The sequence below is a fragment of the Eptesicus fuscus genome, chromosome 2 (genome assembly GCF_027574615.1).
Source record: "Eptesicus fuscus isolate TK198812 chromosome 2, DD_ASM_mEF_20220401, whole genome shotgun sequence".
Taxonomy (NCBI): domain Eukaryota; kingdom Metazoa; phylum Chordata; class Mammalia; order Chiroptera; family Vespertilionidae; genus Eptesicus; species Eptesicus fuscus.
The window spans coordinates 58,329,049-58,340,257 of NC_072474.1; the positions used below are offsets into that span (position 1 = coordinate 58,329,049).

An 11,209-nucleotide genomic window follows, 5' to 3' on the forward strand; every position below is an offset into this window, starting at 1 on the left:
TTACAGAGAGGAAGAGAGAGGGATAGAGAGTTAGAAACATCGATCAGTTGCCTCCTGCACAACCCCTACTGGGGATGTGCTCGCAACCAAGGTACACGCCCCCGACCGGAATCGTACCTGGGACCTTTCAGTCCACAGGCCGACGCTCTATCCACTGAGCCAAACCGGTTTCGGCTGGAGTCTACTTTTAATTACACTTTTCTTTTTTTTTTTTTTTAAATATATTTTATTGATTTTTTACAGAGAGGAAGAGAGAGGGATAGAGAGTTAGAAACATCGATGAGAGAGAAACATCAATCAGCTGCCTCTTGCACACCCCCTACTGGGGATGTGCTCACAACCAAGGTACATGCCCTTGACCGGAATCGAACCTGGGACCCTTGAGTCCGCAGGCCGACGCTCTATCCACTGAGCCAAACCGGTTTTGGCAAATTACACTTTTCTTATATCACGCTTTTTACTCAATGATAGTTAAAAACTTATTTTGTAATTTTCTCCATTATTACCAATTTTTCTAAATGTAACATTGTGCCATTTCCTCTATTTTAAAGAATATGATAACACAAAAAAGCAAAAACCAAAACCTGGGTTCCCAAATGCTTATGAGATTGTGCTTTGTTTTTGTTTTTTTTTTTACTCTGATTCACCAAAAAAAGTCAGGTCCCTCTCTCTTGCATGCTTTTAGCAAGCACTCTGTCTTACTGTTGAGCAGTATTTATCATAATAGTAATAAAGTATAGTTAAACATCTGAAACATCTTCAACACTGCTAGAATGTAGACAATTCAAGAGCGGGGATGGAGAGCACCTGCCTGGGCCCTCTCCACCTCCCCAGAGTCTGGCACCGCGTCTTCCTACAGAGTAGGCACCCAAAAGAAAATCTATTGAATGAAAAAAGAAATGAACAAGTGCTTGAAGATTAAACCTTAAAATTATTTCTTCTATACATCATCCCTACAAATTATAAACCACAAACAAAAAATCTATCCCTACCATATTTCTGAATCTTAGCTTTCTCACTGATCTATTATACCTTATCCTAACCAACTGATCCCTTTGTGCTCAATTTCCCAACTTATGAAATCATAATATTATAGTGAAAGAGTGATCCTTTTGTATCTCTTTCTTCTATTAATTATGTTTTATTTTTGTTTTATAGCTTATTGCATTGGCCAGACCTGAAAGAACAATGTTAAATAACAAGGATGATGGAAAGATGAGACACTTGGGTTTAAAGACCAGTGTGAAAGGCCATTTGAAAAACACTGTTTCCAAAGCTGGGTTGTCAAAGTTCTTTCTGAGAAGTGCCTGTCTAAGCAGCTCTAAGATATTTCAAAGTCCTAAAGTCTAAGATCAAAATGAGAAAAACGGAATAGAGAAAAAGCATAGTTCCTTTTAAACAAGCTGCTATTTTCATCTTTAAACCCAATAAAACATTTGAGGGCTGGCAATTAGTTGAAAAGCAGAGACGATTCCATAGCCTTCTGAGGTAATAACTTGCAAGAAAGCCCAAAAATTCAATGTTTTAACTATTCTTATCTTATTTGATCAATGTAATCTTTCTGTTCATTTTAATGATGTTAACAGTAGGCTGTCCAAATCCTTTGATATAATGCTAATTATCAATTTCTAAGTCATGCTCAGCAGATGCTCAGGCCTACATTTATAGATATAATTATGTGAACTATCTCTTTAGCACTCAAGGCCATAGATGTAAAATATAGGTTAAAATAGTGGCATTTAGAAATAATTGTTTTCAAAATCTAGGGTTTCTTTTCATGATTTTTAAGCCTACCCAACGATAAATGCTTTGCCATTATCTAACCACTCTTAATTTTTTCTCCCTCCATATGTTTTCTGGTATTTTCCTAATGTTCTACAAAAGACTTACCAACTTTAAATAATTCTCTCTTTGTCAGTTAATCGTCATGAGGGAGGCCAATTCTCAGCATCCCCTCACAATCACTCACCACTTACAGGAACTGCATGAGATTCAAATTCCTTCACAGCTCAAACACCCTGGTCCCTGCTCAATGGTATACAAAGTAGCCATGAACCAGAGAAAGAGGCCAACTGCCAACACAAAGGTTAAATTTGAACCGCTGATGTAGAACCATCCCCAGAGTAACCAAAGGCTGAGAAGGAAATCTTTCAATCAGGGAGGGAGCAGCCATTTCTGTGGTAGAAATAGGTATGTATTATGCATACAAATTCATTTTTCTTGCTCAAATGTCTGTCTACACTAAATTTATGGAATTTCTTATTCATTATTAAAGTCTCTCACATAACATAACCTCTAAGGGAATAAATTTAATGGTGAAGGGAATACATCAATGTGTCTTGTCAGAGGATTTTCTGTTATAGAAACAATAGATAGAATAACATCAGCAAGATGGGCAACTAGGAGATCCTATACCTTGCCCCCATCCACCAAAACAATGGCTTAACTTCTAGGAAGAAATAGCTCCTAGAGAGCTCGAGATTCCCACAGTCTTCACCAATGAGAACCCCTGCTTCTGGAGTCCCCAGGAGCCCACATTGTCACATCTTCCTGGAGCCAGAGCTATTGAACTCCCTATCCAACCACACCACTGTGCACTAACCCAAGTCAACACCTCTGCGCATCCTCAGGACTCAGGGCCACCACACATTCACCAGACCTGGAACCACCATGTGCACCTGGCCTGGTGCCCACATGTGCCCCTGGACCAGTCACTGCTATGCTTCCCCCAGAACTTGTATCCTTACAGTCTCCTGAATCCCACACCCACAGAACCTGTGTGCCCTGGGCTCGGTACCATCACATATCCCAACCGTTTAGCACTCTCACACCTACCCATGGGTGAAAGTCTTACCCTACTGAAGCCAGGGCATAGAGTCTGGAGAATGTGATTACTTCTTCTAATGAGAGGCACCAAAGCAAGGTTACAAAGACACCGAAAAAATCAGAAACATATGACACCATGGAAGGAACACAATACATTTCTAGTAACCAACCCCCTAAAATGGATATATGAATTGTCTAGCAAAGAATTTAAGATAATCACTTTAAAGAAATTTAGTGAGCTTCCAGAGAAGACATGCAACTCAATGAAGTCAGGAAAACAATACATGGACAAAGTTCAACAACAAGACAGAGGTCACAAAAATATGTATCAGAATTCAGTTTCTGGGTAGGGTTCTCCTTCTGGCTTGAAAACAGTCCCCTTCTTGTAGTGTTCTCACAGGATCCTGCTTCTGTGTCCATGTGGAAAGAAAAAAGTGCCCTCGGGTGTCTAATCTTCTCTTACGAAGACATCAGTCCTATCAGATTGGGCCCCCACCCCTATGACCTCATTTCACAATAACTACCTTCTTAAAGGCCCTATTTCCAAACACAGCCAGATAAGAAGTTGGGGCTTCAGCATATAAATTTTAGGACATAATTCATACCATAACATTCTTCCCTCGCCCCCCCCCCCCCCCAATTCATGTCCTTCTCACATGAAAAATTCATTCACCTCAAAACTACAGCCCCAAAACATCTTACCTTATAATAGACAAATATGCAAATTGACCGCACCTTCGCTACGCCCAAGCCACGCCCACCAACCAAGCCACGCCCATCAACCACGCCCACCAGGAAACTGTTGCAGGGACGCTGGGGCCGGTTGGCAGGGACCCGGCTGGGGTGCGGTGCGGCGGAGCCCAAGGACCGGAAAGCCGCCCGGGGCTTTCCGGGCCTTGGGCGCCAGCCGGGTGCCTGCGATCGGAGCAGGGACCCGGCTGGGGTGCGGTGCGGCGGAGCCCAAGGACCGGAAAGCCGCCCGGGGCTTTCCGGGCCTTGGGCGCCAGCCGGGTGCCTGCTCCGATTGCAGGGACCCGGCTGGGGTGCTGGGGTGTGGTGCGGCGGAGCCCAAGGACCGGAAAGCCGCCCGGGGCTTTCCGGGCCTTGGGCGCCAGCCGGGTGCCTGCGATCGGAGCAAGGACCCAGCTGGGGTGCGGCGGAGCCCATGGACCGGAAAGCCTTGGGCGCCAGCCGGGTGCCTGCTCCGATGGCAGGAGCGAGCCGACCTGGGGGTCTGCTCCTGCAATCGGGTCGCAGGGACGCTGGGTGCAGCTGAGCCCAAGGCCACCGCCCAGGGCCAAGCTGGGACCCTGAAAGAAGGTAGAAGGCAGTGGCCACAGCCAAGGCCTGGGTCCCTGGTGCCGGCAGAAAACTGGTGCAGGCAGCCAGGTGAATGAAGGTCTATTGCACGAATCTTCGTGCAAACGGGCTACTAGTTTTAATATAAACATTTCAGCATTAATTCTAAGTCCAAAATATCATGTAAATCAGGCATGGGTGAGACTTTAGACATAATTCATCCTGAGAAACAATTCCTCTCCAGCTGTAAATTTGTGAAAGTAGACGAGTCATGCACTTCCAAAAATACAATGGTGGGATAGGCATAGGCTAGGCACTCCCGTTTCAAACAGGAGAAATAGGAAAGAAGAAAGTTGAGGGCATGGGGAGATGGGTCCCAAGGAGTCCCAAAGCTAGGGCAAATTCCAATAGACCCTAAGGTTAGAGAACAATCTTCTAGGCTCAATAATTTGCTCTCAGGCCCACTGGGGCAATAGCCTCACTCCCATGATCCTGAGGCTGTGGCCCTAACCTCTTTAGTCCTTTGAAAAAACAAAAAACAAAAAAGTGGGCCAACTCTCTGAAACTAAGGAAGAAACAGCCTTACTCTAGGCCTGGGGTGCTAGTGGTAGCCCTGATAATCTTTGAATTGTCTTTATGGTCATTCTTCCCCTTTTTTACATGATATATCATACTCCCTGATGGATTACTCAGTTGTCCCATCTGTAGAATCCTAGAAGCTCTGAAGCCTTTCTTTATTTCATGCTATTCTGTTTCCTTCAGTTCAAACTAGCAGTGTCCCTAAAGGCATCTCTATTCTGGGATTCTGCTGAAATTATTGATAGAATAGAATCATGGGTAATCTCTTTATGGAGTGATTGTCCAGCTACCCCCTTGGTATTCTCTCCAGAACATGTTTTGTGGGAGGGTTTTTTGGCAGAAAGAATAGGCTGAGAATTTTCCAAATCTTCAAGTTATGGTTCCTTTTTGCTAAGCAATTCTTCCAATGTATCTCTTTCCTCTCCCATTTTACTATAAGCAGTAAAGAGAAAATCAGGCCACACATTCAACACTTTGCTTACAAATCTCCTCAGCTAAATATCCATCACTCACAAGACTAAAGACAAAGGAGTTGTACATAAGCACTGTACTTAAATTGAGGGAGTTTTTCCCATGGGGGTACATGTTAATAATTCTGAACCACAATTAATGGATAGTGGAACTGAACAATCAAGTAAATAAATGGCAATGGTAGGAATCAGGTTTCTTATGGTTGGAGTGGGTAGTTACAGACAAGCAATAATTTGTGTGGTAATGACTTAGAGGTCTAGAAAACAATATAAATTCACGTTTAGCTTATGACAAATGGTTACATAAAACAATATTTATGCATATGTGTATATACTCAGGTTAGCATACACACATAAATTTTGCTCTGTCAGCTGAGAGGACCTAAAGGAAATGACACCCCAGTAGCAACAAATATACCTAGTACCCAGATCTTGGTTCTTAGAACCATTCTCCAATAAGAAAAAAAGTAGGGTTCCTTGGAGAAATGACTAATTCTAGGACTGGGGTAAGAAATACACAAAATGAGCCTTTGAGCAACAAATAAGTAAGACTGTGTTGGATTATAACACAAAGTATAAAATAAATATCCATAAATTCATATAGATATAAACAAGTGATTAAATATATAAATAAGGAAGACTGACAAATCACCGTTTCAGAATAATTAAAAGTAATTTATATAGGTACTTTACCAGATACTTCATTCTTGAGAAGGGGAAGTATTAATTCTCTACTCCTTGCATGTGTGTGGCTCATGTTGACTTCCTTCCAAAGACTGCAGTCTGAAAAGAGGGAAAAAAGAGTAACTTTACAGTGGAGAAATCTAATACACACTACCTCAGTCAGGTGACCAAGTCAACATTAATTGTGACAATTCATGTAGATATGGGTACCATAATACTAAGATATGATGAGAATTGCACTTAATCTCTGCTGTTTTCTGCTCAAAAAGTCTTAATTCCAGTCTCATAGTAAGAAAAATGGACCAATTCCAACAAAAGAACATTTTACAAAATAGCAGACCCTCAGCACTCCTGACAGCTGTCAAGCTCATCAAAAACAAAGAAATCACTGAAACAATCATAGCCAGGAGGAGCCTAGGAAAACATGATAATGAAATGCACTATGGTATCTTAGCTGGGATTCTGGAATAGACAAAAAAGGCACTAGGTAAAAGCTAAAAAAAATCTAAGTATGGACTTTAGTTTAAAACTAGAGGCCCAGTGCACGAAATTCGTGCACGGGGGTGGGGGGATGTCCCTCAGTCCAGCCTGCACCCTCTCCAATCTGGGACCCCTCAAGGGATGTCCGACTGCCAGTGGAATCGGGCCTAAACGGGCAGTCAGACATCCCTCTCACAATCCAGGACTGCTGGCTCCCAACTGCTCGCCTGCCTGCCTTCCTGATTGCCCCTAACTGCTTCTGCCTGCCAGCCTGATCACCCCCTAATCACTCCCATGCCAGTCTGATTGATGTCTAACTGCTCCCCTGCCAGCCTGTTTGCTCCCAACTTCCCTCCTCTGCCAGCCTGGTCCCCCTCAACTGCCCTCCCTTGCAGGCCTGGTGCCTCCCAACTGCCCTCTACTGCTGGCCATCTTCTGGTGGCCATCTTTTGTCCACATGGGGGCAGGATCTTTGACCACATGGGGGCAGCCATCTTGTGTGTTGGAGTGATGGTCAATCTGCATATTACTCTTTCATTAGATAGGATAGAGGCCTGGTGCACGGGTGGGGGCCAGCTGCTTTGACCTGAAGGGTGTCCTGGATCAGGGTGGGGGTTCCCTTGGGGAGTGGGGCGGTCTGGGCGAGGGGACTGTGGTGGTTTGCAGGCCAGGCACGCCCTCTGGTGACCCAAGTGGAGGCCCTGGTATCTGGAATTTATTTACCTTCTACAATTGAAACTGTAGCCTGGAGCGGAGCCAAGCCTCCTGCTCGCTCCGTGGCCGGAAGCCATTTCTGTTGGGGTTTATTTACCTTCTATAATTGAAACTTTGTAGCCTTAAGTGAAGGCCTGGGCCGGCCAGGGTGTGCGGAAAGCTTTGCTTCTTCCATTGCCAGGGGCAACCTTAGCCTCCCACTCTTTCCAGTTCCGTGGCTGCCGCCATTTCTGTTTGGATTTGTTTACCTTCTATAATTGAAACTTTTGTAGCCTTGAGTGGAGGCTTAGGGCAGGCGGAAAGCTTGGCTTCCTCCATTGCCTTGGAAACCCAAGCCTCCCTCCGGCTCTCTGTGGCTGTAGCCATCTTGGTTGGGTTTATTTGCATACTCACTCTGATTGGCTGGTTTGCATGGCTGATGGGCGTGGCTTGTGGGTGTAGTGGAGTGATGGTTAATTTGCATATTACTCTTTTATTAGGTTGGATAAAGTATCAATAATAGTAATTTAATTATGACAATTGACACAGACTAATATAAGATCTTACTAATAGAGGAAAATGAGAATGAGGATATGGAAACTCTGTACTATGTTTGCAAATTTTTGTAAATCTAAACTTTACAAGTTTTCGTAAATTCTAAAATTAAAAAGTTAATTTAAAAAAACTATCATTTAGATCCCTTTTCTCAAAATGAAAATATGTCTACAACAGACAATTAAGCTTAAAACACAGATTTTAAAAGATATTGTCATAAACATTAATGACAACAACAATTAATATTTTCCATCAAAATTCTTTAGAGATATTTATGAATGACTAGAAATTCCTATAAAATACACTCAACAGAAGTTTCCAAGTTACTATGGCCTTGCCACATAAACTCAAACCTCTGCCACTCTGGGTAACATTTTACTCTAGGTTAACATACTTAATTCATGTATGCATTTTTAAGTGGTTTTATGTATCTCATTGTCTGCACTAACTAATGATAACGATATAGGACATTTAAAAAATGTATACTCTAAAGTCATACATAAAGTTGTGGCATAATAATTCACTTCTTTGCATTATAAATGAAGAAAACAAAATCTTCATGGTTTGATTTGTTGCCCTTTGTAACAGGAGTTAGGTCTGTCTTATTAATATACATCTGCACACAGATCTGTGCACCATCTATAAATATTGGTAACTTGAATGTTAGCCACATAGAGTATTAGCAAATCCACAATGAGTAAGGAATCAATAATTTCATCAGGCCAAAATCCAGTGTCCTCCCCCCCCCCCCAACCCCCGAAATGCTACATGTTTGATATATGCAGATAAACCTCTCAAAAAGGCATGAAGCACTAAGTCATTTATATAGCTATGTGGTCACTTAAACTTTTGGGACAGGGTAAGTGGACGAATGAATAAATTAAGCATAAACATTTTTAATACTCAAAACCATTGATCATTCAACAACTTGAAGACATAAAAATGTATCTTACTCAAACTTTTACTTTTAGAATTTCTAATTTCTCAGTAATTTGATGAAAACATATGTTTTATTTGGTGATACATCTACATATATTTTATCAAATAGCAAAAGATAATATGAATAGGAATATAAAATGATGGAAGAGAAATTCATTTTAGTTTGTAGTTAGCAAGAAACTAAGCAAAGATTATGTAGAACAAAAGTAAGAAACAATACAAGACATGTATATAGTATATCAAATAGAATGAGACTTACTCAATTGTAGTAATAACTTAGACATAACATAAAGTTAAATGCAATTATAAATTACCAGTACATACATTCAGATGACAATAAGTGGGTTTACTTATACTTAGGAGGGGCTTTTCCAATAATGCTTATATATGATTAATTGGCTTGCTCATTTGGGAAGGGAAAGAAAATAATTCAAAAGTGAGCTAATCTTTTCTCCATAGAGTCAAAGATCACAATTAGGGGAGAAAAAAACAAACAGTTTTATGGGGAAATTAGCATAGCTCTCTTAGGCTTTGTCTATCCACATCCAGCTATTTTAGGGATTGTTGAAATAGTCAACAATTCAAACAGGAAGCTTCCCTTGCACTCAAGCAGTTGTTGGAATTTGACACTTTTTATTTTGTTTATTTGCATAACTATAAACTAGTAGTATATAAAATCACGAAAGCTAAAGATCTCAATTATACTAAAATTACTTGGCATTATATTAGGCAATTTCTAGAGTATTAATTACCCCCTTTCTCACACCTTAATTTTCCAGGTGCTGTTCTATGTTCTTCAGCCAATAGATGGGCCATACTTAGAAGACTTAGTTCCATTGATGAGTGGGGTCTCGGTTAATTTTTGTTGTCTTTAAACCACTTTAAACTACCCAGGGTTTGTAGTGTGCCTCATTTTCACTAAACCACAGTCTTTCTGTTAAACCCACTAAGCTCTCTTCACAAGCCCACAATTGTACTTCTGTTGTGGCTTTCTGTTGTCACCTCTGGTCTCCACCACTGGGACTTGATTTTTATCTCTGTCATATAAATACATTAGAAAGCTTCATCCTGCACATAAGACATGCCTCCTTGCACTTGTACCACATGTAATAACCTTTAAGAATTTGGTTATGTAGTAGTCAGAATTCCTGCTATGACCAGTAGAGAAGAAACGAAGACTATTAACTTTCTTTTGATCTCAATACCATCCTGAGACTGGGTTGTATGGTTCACAACTATACAAGTATTGTAATTATTTATCATTAAAACTTTATTTTCATGCTCACTTCAGTAGCACTTATACTAAAATGGAAACAGTACAGAGAAGATTAGCATGGCCCCTGTGCAAGGATGACATCCAAATTTGTGACACGTTCCATATTTTCTTTGTTTTCTTAAATGTATTTTTAATTGATTTTAGAGAGAGAGGAAGGGAAAGAGATAGAGATAGAAACATCGATGAGAGGGATACATCAATGGGCTGTCTCCTGCACGACTCCTACTGGGGATCAAGCCCAGGCATGTGCTCTGACCAGGAATTGAACTGCTGACCTCTTGGTTCATGGGTCAATGCTCAACCACTGAACTGGCCTGGTGTGTTCCATATTTTGTTCAGTGTCCCAGTAAGCATCCTCACACTGTTTGTTGATTAACACACACACACACACACACACACACACACACACACACACACACACACAGCCACTTAACTTTCCAAAAGAAACGATCCTTATTTGATTCTTTAGCAGTGCTACCTTAGTTTACATGACAGACAGTGCATGGTAAAGACACTGGCTGTGCACCAAAAATTTGTGTTCTGTTCATAATACAGAGCAGTTTCTGGGATGCAGATGCTCAAATCGGGATTATAATCTCCAGCTAACCTTGGATTCAGATGTGTCCCTGCGGCATCCTACACCCAAGACCTATCCTAAAACTCACCATCTCTAGTGTCCTGTGGGAACCAGGCTAGGTTCTCAACAGAAGAGTGAAGAGGTATTTAAGCTGGGCTCTTACCGATATATCAGCTTACAGTGAAAATAGGCCACAATAAACAAAAATCTATTTTAGGCAATCATTCAAGATATTTTCTTATATTTGATTACTAACTCAATAATTTAATTTTTTCATAGAATCAGCTCCTGGCTCCATAGCATCCTAGCACTCACTTCTGATTCTTATCAGAGCTAGTCGCTGTCTAGCTACTCCTACTGATTTCTTTGGTACCCCTAGATGGGATGGTATTCTTCTTTTAGGACTCTATGAGGTATTTCCCTGTGCTGAATCCCCTGTCCTTTAAAAGAATCAAACCAATCTCTATATATTTTTCAAAGAACAGAGTAATGTGTGGAGGGGCTGTGAATTCAAAAGCTTTGCTACAAGAAAATGATATTTAGCATGTATGGGCATTATTCCCAGAGAAAAAGATCAGCATGATTTTAGCTGGTTAACAAAGGAAATTCAGACTTTTGAAAAAAATAGAAATTAGCATTAGAAAGCCACAACCTTTCCTAGACTAGAGAAACAAAGAGAAAAGTGATATTCTAAGGTCTCAAAAATTAAGGTCAAATGACAGCAGCTGGAATCAGGGAAGGCCTGCTCAGAGGGAGCTGGAAACAATGAGGAGACACAGCTACTGGCAGAGAAGCTCTTCAAAGCAGAGAGAAAGAAAAAAAAAAATAGCC

The 11,209-nt window shown here is 41.2% G+C and overlaps 1 non-coding gene across 1 annotated transcript; it reads left to right on the forward strand.

Moving 5' to 3' along the window:
• Positions 1-9,803: 9,803 nt before the first annotated feature.
• LOC114232277 (U6 spliceosomal RNA) lies at positions 9,804-9,910 on the forward strand. The gene has a single exon (XR_003618316.1). It is a non-coding gene; the product is annotated as a U6 spliceosomal RNA (small nuclear RNA).
• The last annotated feature ends 1,299 nt before the right edge of the window (positions 9,911-11,209 follow it).